This window comes from Canis lupus, chromosome 15 (genome assembly GCF_048164855.1).
Source record: "Canis lupus baileyi chromosome 15, mCanLup2.hap1, whole genome shotgun sequence".
Taxonomy (NCBI): Eukaryota; Metazoa; Chordata; class Mammalia; order Carnivora; family Canidae; genus Canis; species Canis lupus.
The window spans coordinates 60,444,011-60,453,274 of record NC_132852.1 but is presented as its reverse complement, the minus strand read 5'-3'; the positions used below and the strand labels follow the sequence as shown (position 1 = coordinate 60,453,274).

General features: G+C 48.9%; 1 long non-coding RNA gene across 1 annotated transcript; it reads left to right on the top strand.

Annotated features, from left to right (window-relative positions):
* The first annotated feature begins 3,253 nt into the window (after positions 1 to 3,253).
* On the top strand, positions 3,254 to 8,566 carry LOC140604474 (uncharacterized). Its single transcript, XR_012007337.1, has 3 exons — positions 3,254 to 4,126; positions 7,753 to 7,929; positions 8,383 to 8,566. It is a non-coding gene; the product is annotated as an uncharacterized lncRNA (long non-coding RNA).
* The last annotated feature ends 698 nt before the right edge of the window (positions 8,567 to 9,264 follow it).

Genomic DNA, 9,264 nt, shown 5'->3' with positions numbered 1-9,264 from the left:
ACTTATTTCACTCAGTATAATACCCCCAGTTCCATCCACATCGAAGCAAATGGTGGGTATTTGTCGTTTCTAATGGCTGAGGAATATTCCATTGTATACATAAACCTAGAAGCTGTTTCCACAAGTCTCCTGCATGAGCTCAAACCTGCCACGAGGCACACATGCCCTGGGATATCTCCTGTCAAAAGTCCTGACTTTGTTTTCTCCTGCTGGACAACACAAAAGCTCATGAAGGGAAGTCAGGTAATTCTTCAGCTTACATTCACCCACCCTGGCCAGGAACCTACCCTTGTTGTCAGGCTCACAGATTATTGATTGGATGTGGCCTCCCAGGTTAAACCTCCACGTACCACCATGGAATCTAGCCTTGGGGCTGTCCCCAAAACCCAGTTTCAGCCCAGATCCCTATTGTGAAAACATTTCCAGCCTGACATCTTGCCACAGGTTGATGGAGCCAGGACTCAACATATTGTAACCTGGAAACAGGTAGGAGGTCTACCTAGAATTCCATCCAGGATTGGCAATTCCGTGTTCCCAGGAAAGGACTGGGGAATCTGTTCTGTGGGAGGCTATGCAGATTCTTCGGTATGTCCTCATGACTAATAGATCTTGATAGAGAGAGATACCCCTCGAATAACTATTGCATACCTGGACAGGATGAGCATTGACCTCCAGACACCTACCCAGATAATTCATCTGCTGACTGTCCAGCCTCCACAGTCCCCACAGTGTGCTATCCAACCATCTCCATGTCATCCCTCCTAGGGGTCTCTGCTAGCCTTGGCCAGAGATGGGGTGCTCCTGGTTCAAATCTACTCCCCCCCCTAATTTCTCACACGCCCTTCTTCCTGGTCAGAGTCCTCATAACTGAAGAGACCCTGAAGAATAATGTCCCTATGTCCCATTGCATTTCCTCTTAAATGGCTGCTGGCGCTGCCCCTATATTGAGCCAGTGAGTAGGAGTGAGACATTCCCATAGAGGGACAATATGAATTTGAGCTGCAGGTGACCTAGAGGTGGCTGTGGGAATTCCGCTCAGGGTAAACAGACAAAGAAGCCTCTGTGAGGAGCCAGCCTGGAAATAAATAACTATTTCAAAGTTCTGAAATACTGAGGAGTAAAAGCATACACACTAAATCATACGTGGGAATCTTTTATTAAGAATACAAAAACAGGGATACCTGGGTGGCGCAGTGGTTTAGCGCCTGCCTTTGGCCCAGGCCGCGATCCTGGAGACCCGGGATCGAATCCCATGTCGGGCTCCCAGTGCATGGAGCCTGCTTCTCCCTCTGCCTATGTCTCTGCCTCTCTCTCTCTCTCTCTCTCTGACTATCATAAATAAAAATTAAAAAAAAAAAAGAATACAAAAACACTCAACTTCCTAATAGCATTTTAGAAAAAAAATGAACAAAGTAGGTACAATATTCCCCATAACAATTTCAGAAAAATAATATCAACAAGTACAGAAAATGTCTTCTAGGAGAAAACATGGTGTAATTTTCAGAACTCTGGATGGGATATTTTTCTAAATCAGAAATTCAGGGATTTATAAAACAATTTCAGGTTAACTTGTTAATTTCTGTTTACAACCAATTTACAAATTGCCAGGATGATTTCCCTCCATTCGTTAGAAAATGTATTTCAATAAGACAAACTTGACATTCTGGATTGGTAAGCACCCTTTGAGAGTCCCAAAGATTTACCTAAAGAAAAACTGCAGTATCTGTGTAGTGGAAGGAGTGTATGTGTAGGCGCCCAAAAGCATGACACCCATCACATTGTGGACTTGACCATTTCCATCCAGTTCAGTGGAGAAATTGCTGGTTCACCACATCAGTCCAGGAGGGGGACATGTCCTCATTAAAACAGACACCTCCTCAGGGTCCTCTGCTGTGGAGGACAAGTCCCCGAGTCCATGAGCTGTCTCATTCCCTATGACAGTCATCAGAGGATGGGGATACCTGCAGGTCTTCTTAGGGAGCTCTCAGCAAGACATGCACACAGGTTCCCTCACTCTTTACGACACAATAAACTGTATTGGTCAAAAGAAACACAATTCCCACACATGAAAGAAACCCTGACACTTTATATCTCTAATCTGCCTTTGATACATGAAAATCTACAGAAAAGAGTGATTTCTTCTGCACAGATCCTATTGTCCCTTACTCTCCAGTAAGGGTGGCATGTCCAAGTTTGAATATAGAGTGAAAATACATTATGATGAGATGTTACAACTGCACATCTATGGTCACACTCAGAGGCATTTGGTGGTCATGCAATGATTTCCATTCTACAATGAATTTGTCAATCTCTTCTGTAAGAAATAAAACGATAATACAGAGCACCTATAACTTGACCTCAAAAATCATTTTGCTAGATTCATGAACTTGGCACTGTTTTCCTGAGGTATCCACCCAGGTCCAAATTTGAATTTGAACTGGTCTGAAATCCAGAGTCCACTTCTTCTGTGTCAGGAGATGCCACATAGCAGATAGCGGCAAAATATTCCTAAAAACTTATGTTCGGTGGGAGGCTGGGCATTTCCCTTTAGAATAAGAGTCCTTGTCAGTTTGCTTCTCTTCAGTCTTAATGTTAGAGAGTGAAGGGAACATAATATAATCGCCGTGGTTCAATCAGGCTGGATGCAGTTATCTCCCCCAAAATAAGCATTTAATTCCCTTCTTACAATTTCCAAGCAATGACCAAAACACATCGCTAGCAAGAACCCATGCACACTTCCGTTCAGACAAATATTCTTTCAATATAAATAGAAGAGAAGGAATGGGAAGCGGGGAGCATGACCAGAGGGTCAAACATACTCATTTCAACTCCAGGTCCTCAGCATCATATCCACCCTCAATCCTGACTGCTCACTGCTTCTCACCTGCAAGTGGCCCCCACTCTCCCCAAGGCTGAAGGAGAGGCAGGTTCCTGGATAGACCCCATATGAAATCCACACTATCCCAATATAAGATCATGACAATAAACCAGGTTTAAATATCAATGTCCTCTAGTTTCAGTTGAAGATCGTATCCCATGAACACACCCGGATGGATGGTTCTTCCATACCTACAGAACACACACTTCATATAACACAAAATATTTCCAGTATGGGACTGTGTTTGGGTTCCATGAGTGAGTGACGTTGTGGGTGTGGGTGTGTGTGTGCCCATGTGCAACAAAGTTACTAGACACATCCCTGGACTGCTTCCCCAGTCCTGTGTCCCTTCTTACTTGTCCTCTTGGTAGGTCTGGCTCTCCCTGGCACATGCGGGACTTTGGCCACGTCCCCGGCCACCTGAGGTGGGATCATCCCAGCTGCAGTGTTGAGCAGGTCGACGGTCTGTTGAGGATGATTCTTCGGCATCTCAGGTCTGTATTTGGAGTGGTGAAGGATGACTGCGTTCTCAGGAAGAGCGATTTCTCTTCTCCTCTCATGAAGCTCAGGCTTAGGTCGGTTGCGTTCCTGGAGGCATCTCCGCTGGTCTAATGCGATTTGTTGCCTTGAGGTCTCTTCCCCACGCTCCTCCAAATCAGGAAGGTTCACAGAGGGATCCGCTGCTGGCTCTCATGAGGCCTCACCCACGACCGTGGGGTCTGCCTCGGGAGATGCGATTCCTCCCTCGACTGACTCTCTCACAAGGTGTCTTTCCAGATCGGTCTTCTGCATGTAAAAGAGGACAAAGGCAGATTGGCGCAGTGCACAAGTCACATCACAGGCGCTGACCTTAGCCTCATCCATTTTATACCACTGGCCATTTCCTGCCTTTACGAAACAGAAATAATGCCCACTGTGGCGACTCCTCTCAGCATGCACCAGCACGGCATAGAGCACATAAACCAAGGGTCCTGCCCTCTGCTCAGACACGTAGTGTTGCATGTCAAGGCACTCAGAATATTGCACCTCCTTAGTCATTTTGTTGCCTGTGAAGTCTGAGAATCGTTTCAAGACCAGGACGAGGACCTTTGGGGAAGTGTGCAAAGTCAACACCTTGGACGCAGGCACCTTCCCTAGACACTTACTACAATGGTAGGCATTTTCACCTTCGAGCATTTCGGGCTTCACCAACTGCTCCAAAGCTTGGCTGACACTCTGAGCAACACCGATGTGCAGGCTGATGTCCAGGTAAGGTTCCAGAGTGCTGGAAATGCCTTGGCACTGGAGACACTGGATTTGAGACCTCCAGTACCCCCCAAAGATTTGCCGGATGAGGGTGCTGTCCTGGGGTTGCTGAGGGTCTGAGGGCTTGTCCTCAGGCAAGCATGCTTGCTGCATTGCATCCAGAATGAACATTAACTACTCATGGGCATCTTCCTGCTTGTGTCTGTGGGAGGCGGTGAGCAGGAGTGGCAGGGGCCGGAGCACACGTCCAGGATGGCAGAGAACCCGGGTCATGTGAGCCTGCAGAGTGCACAGCATGCAGGATGTCTGCTTCCTATAGGTTGTTCTGTGCTTCTGGGACAGCATGTAGCTGGCGAGGGGCTCTGTGTAGGTCAGACACTGTAGGGTTGCATTCACATAGCAAGTGTCCCCCATGTTCTGAGGCCCAGCTCCCACCTGGGAAAGGCTCTTCCAACTCAGAGGCATCTTGGTGGGAGGGAGCCCTGCTGATGCGGGAGCCAAAGGATCAGTCAGGGAGGAGAGTGCTTTTGATGCAGGGGATGTCCTCTCAGGCAGAGAGGGTCCTCCGTGGACTTCAGCACCACCTCTCTTTGACCACATGATTAGAGTTTGGGAGATTTGTTGAACTGAGACTCCTCTGAGCCATGGAGGTAGGCAGCATCCATGTCTCCAGAAACAGTTGCCACAAGATAAATTCAACCAGGAGCCTCAGATCCCAGGGGGATGCTTCTCTCACTGAGTCAGTCCCAAATGGCAGAGTGACCCTCACGTCCATCTTTTATGGCTTACTCAGCCCTCGTATTAGGCACAGAAGCCTCTAATATGTTCTAATCGCTTGATTGGGTTAAGGGATTTGGGTGTGGTCCCTTTCTGATAGAGACCATTCAGGTCAGCCCACCTCCTAATCATGCCTCCCACAACAGACAGCACCTTTAAATCTTTCTCAACCTCCCTAACTGCCCCTGCCCATTTCTGAACAGAATTTGTTGAGTTTCTATTTTCAGTGGAAATCTTAATGAATGTCCTTTTCCTTTTTGAGTAACCTCAAGCGAGCCCAGGAGTGTTAGATGTTAGTCCTCTAGGACAGGGAAGATCACTCTCCCAAAGGAGCTCAGGTATCACATAGGAACACGTTCTCCTCACCAGCCAGAATGTTTGTAGCTGTAACCAATTATTTTGGAATATGGTGTCCATTGCTTTGCTTCTACACTTCCATCTGTCTCGACTAGGATTCCAATCTACAAAGATTATGAAGGTTTTGATGAATATCATTTTCTGCCTAGGTGTGGCCTGGGTCCACCACAAGAGAAATCCTCTGGCTGGTTTTGTGATTTTTGGAAACATTGCTTTGTAACTCCCTTTCCTACAAGAGTCTATATCCTAAATGCAGTGTTTATATGCCTAATTTTAACTGTTCCTCAGGGAATTCTACACCAACGTCCTTTATATTCTCTTGATTCAGTTGGCGTATGATTCAGTAGGCTTGTGCCTTTTTCTACATTATGGGCTTGGCAGTTGTAGATGCAGGGAGGAGGGCACTGGGTTAGCTTGTGGTGTGAACGTGTCATTAGGGCCAATTCCGCCTACAGAATTGGTAGTGTCTGCTGAAAGATTTTTGAGTCGACATGACAATATATTCCTACCTGTGACCACGATCCTTTGCATTGGAAGAAGAGGCATCCTTGTGCAGGATAGAACTACAAGAATAATGAAGTTTAGGAAATTGGAGAAGTCTCAGAAAAGGTGGAAACCTAAGTCCATTTGTCTTCTTTACTCAACAGAGGCCAAGAGAAACAGGAACATTTTACCAGGCCTTGGTCAGTGACTAGGCTTCACAAACCCTGGGGCCCTGCTGAATTCTTGATGCTCTTGTCATCCCTGGACACTAAGAGAATAAATGCGTCCTCTCCAAAGCCACCATGTTATAGCATATTGATTCTGTATCCATGGAGTCCAATAAAAAACTTGTGTAGGATGCTCTTTATGATATTTCAGTTTTTAACAGAAAGTTTTAATTAACAAAACAGGATGTTACATCATGAATATCCTCAAACTTCGATGCCATTTTTATTGCCATTAGCTCTAAATTGAGCAGAAGTGTTGGTAAAATACCAATAGTTCAGGAAACATGAGTCCTGAGGTTAATTCCCATGCTGAAATACACCAATATATTTATTTTCACTTGCAGAGATTTTGGTATCCACCAAATCCTCATGGACTGACATCTCCATTCAGAGACATACACACACACCCAGGCACACACACAGTAATTGAAATCGTTCTCATGAGGGCATCATTAGCCTCCTTGCAGCTGCTGATTGGCTCAATCCCTGCTGCAGCCAAAAGGATTAGATGGATGTCTTTCAAGTGGGTGAATCATCACATGACCTTGGGGCAGTATAAAAGTCAGGGAGGAACAGAAGTGGCCATTCCTGACCATCCCTCTCCTCCATGGGACACACAGTCTCTTGCAGTGGAGTCTGTCCAGGACCTTTCTCAGCCTCTCCTGACAGACGGGAGGAACACAATTGCACTTCACATGAGTTTCCAGACCACTGGTCCTACCTTCCCTGACCAAGAAATGGGACAATGAGGAAATGATGGAGGGATCAGCCCTTCCTCTGGGGGTTAAAGACTCTTTCTGGTCTAACATGTCCTGAGAACAGAGACCTAGCCAAGGCACGGCTGTGAAAGCCCTGGACACCTGGAGGTTCCAATGCCAATAGAATAGGGCCACAGGTGTCACATCGGTGTGGGGGTGGTGGATGAGCAGGGACAGAAGGCCCGTAAATGTCTCAGTGAACACTGCAGACCTAGAGAAGATACAGGATCAGGGCACCTGGGCAGCTCCATTGTTTCAGGGTCTGACTTGTGTTGGGTCATGATCTCAGGCTCTGGAGATGAATCCAGGCCCTCAGTGGGTTCCTGCCCATGGAGTGTCTGCCTCTCCCTCTGTCCTTCCTACAGCTCAGGTGATCACTCTCCTTATACACACTCACACACACTCTCTCCTGTAAGTAACTTATATTTTTTTCAATAGAAAAATTAGCTGGTTACACAAGGTGAAAAGAAATTCATATCCCAAATTCTGGATGGCAGTTAATTGGGGGCACTGCCAAGAACACATGGAATGGACGTGTTCATAAGCTCATATGGGCAGCTTCCCATCGAGTAGAGGAGAATGTATTTTCCCAAGTGAGTTTGGACTTAACCATGGCTTCCTGGGGTGTCACCTGGGGCATTCAGAGATTAGAGAGGGAAGCCCCCTTTCCTGAAGCTTGTGCCCTTTGAGTCCTTCATGGTGGATCTCAGAGGTCCCTCTGGACCTCAATCGGGAGAGGTCCCATCCCTGGTTTTGCTTCCACAGGAGATTTGGACAGACTTAATGATAGTGTTGGCAAGAGTCCTTCTAGGCAGACTCAACAACCTTGCTTATGGTTGGCCTTCCTCAAGGCAGGGATGTGGCTTGGCCAGGAGAGTGTAGGCAGGAAGGAGGAAAGAGAAGTGACAGAGGGAAATGTGTGTTTGCCATGAATGTCCTGACACTCGCTAATGCCCCCTTGGGAAGATGGTACAGGGAACAGGCCTGGGTCATGGTGAATAGGACTCCCTTGTTTCTTTTCCCTCAGGCTACCTGAATCCCATCCCAGACACCCACTGACTTGTCCCTTCAGGACGTGGGAAAGATGGTGGCCCATCAGGCTCAGCTTGGGCCTGACAGACCCTTGAGAGCCCAGAAAGGCAAGAGGCCACAGACAGCAGGACTGGCCCTCAGAGTTCCCAGACCGGAGGAGGAGGATCCCAGGGTAAGTGGGGAGGCTGGCATGGGTTTTGAAGCAGGAGCTCTGCCAGGAGTCTTGAGACAGGCTAGTGTCCTGGCTGATCGTCGTCCGGACTCAGTTGTCCATCCTGACATCGGCTGGAATCCCAGCAGGCTACACACTCAGAGGCTCAGAGCTGAGCATCAGCCTCAGGCACCATAGGATCAGATCCAGGCTTGTGTTTGTCCCAAATCTTAATGATGTTTCCCCCTGTCTTCAACTTGACACCTGCAATCCCACCTCCCCTCCCCTCCCTTCCACGGGCTGGGGGAGGAAGCATCCAGAGGTCTTCACTATGCTGGCACCTCACTAGCCAGATACGATGTCCCCTGTCCTCCTCCCATGTGCCACTCCCTGAGGGTGGCCTCACATTCGTGTGCTTGGCAAGTTCCCTGGCATTTGAGTGGATGCCCTGACCCCTCCCCCTTCCTCCACCAGGTAAACTGCAGGGACTGTGAAGCCTTTGAATACAAGGCATCAAGCACCAGATGTCCCAAAAAACACTGGGGTCCGACCCTCGTTCCCGTGGCCTTGGGCTCCAGGAGGCTGAAAGAGAAAGTGGAGCCGTGGAGTGAGCGGGACCAGCGGGACCAGGCTGGGCTGTTGAACCAAGCTGAGAGGGAGAAGGTAGAGAGATGAAGGTGTGGAATGGGGCTTGCTGAACCGAATGCCAGGGCTGATACGACAGACCCCGCATCCGTGTGCATCCAGTGTGTGCAGTGCGGCGTGCGGGCAGAGCCAGGCTAGGCGAGGCAGGCAGAGGAGCCCCCAGGCTAACAGGGTCCACATTTGGGTGATGGTGCTGTCCTTGCTGATTTGGTGTGGGGTTTGTGGCTGGACAAGTGACCCTACACCAGTGAGTGTGTGGAGCTTGGCACATGCCAAGGCAGACCCTGTCACAGGCCCTGCATGTTAGAAACTGCCTGGACGACCTGGTGGGTCACTGTAGTCAGGGTGGGGGCAGAGGTGGGCGTAGAATGGCTGACGAGGGAAAGGACCATGTTGGCCCAAACCCAGGGCTGGCGTCTGGCTGGAAGACGGGGAAGGGAGTTCCTTCTCCTCTCAATGCTTTGATTTCTGTGCAGGCAAGTAGCCGAGCAGAGGAAGGCCCTGCTCCACAGGTTCCCCAGGAGACCCCGGGAGGGGCAGAAGCGCACCTGGAAGGAAGACACAGAATCTTGTGATTATGTGAGGGTGAGTGTGCACTGCTTCCCCGTGCTGTGCCCTGTGGGGACTCGCTGGGCTCCACGGGCCTCCTGGGGGCGGCGGGGCTCCACTTCCACTCTGACCAGTGCAGTTGAGTGGCGCGGTCTTTGCACC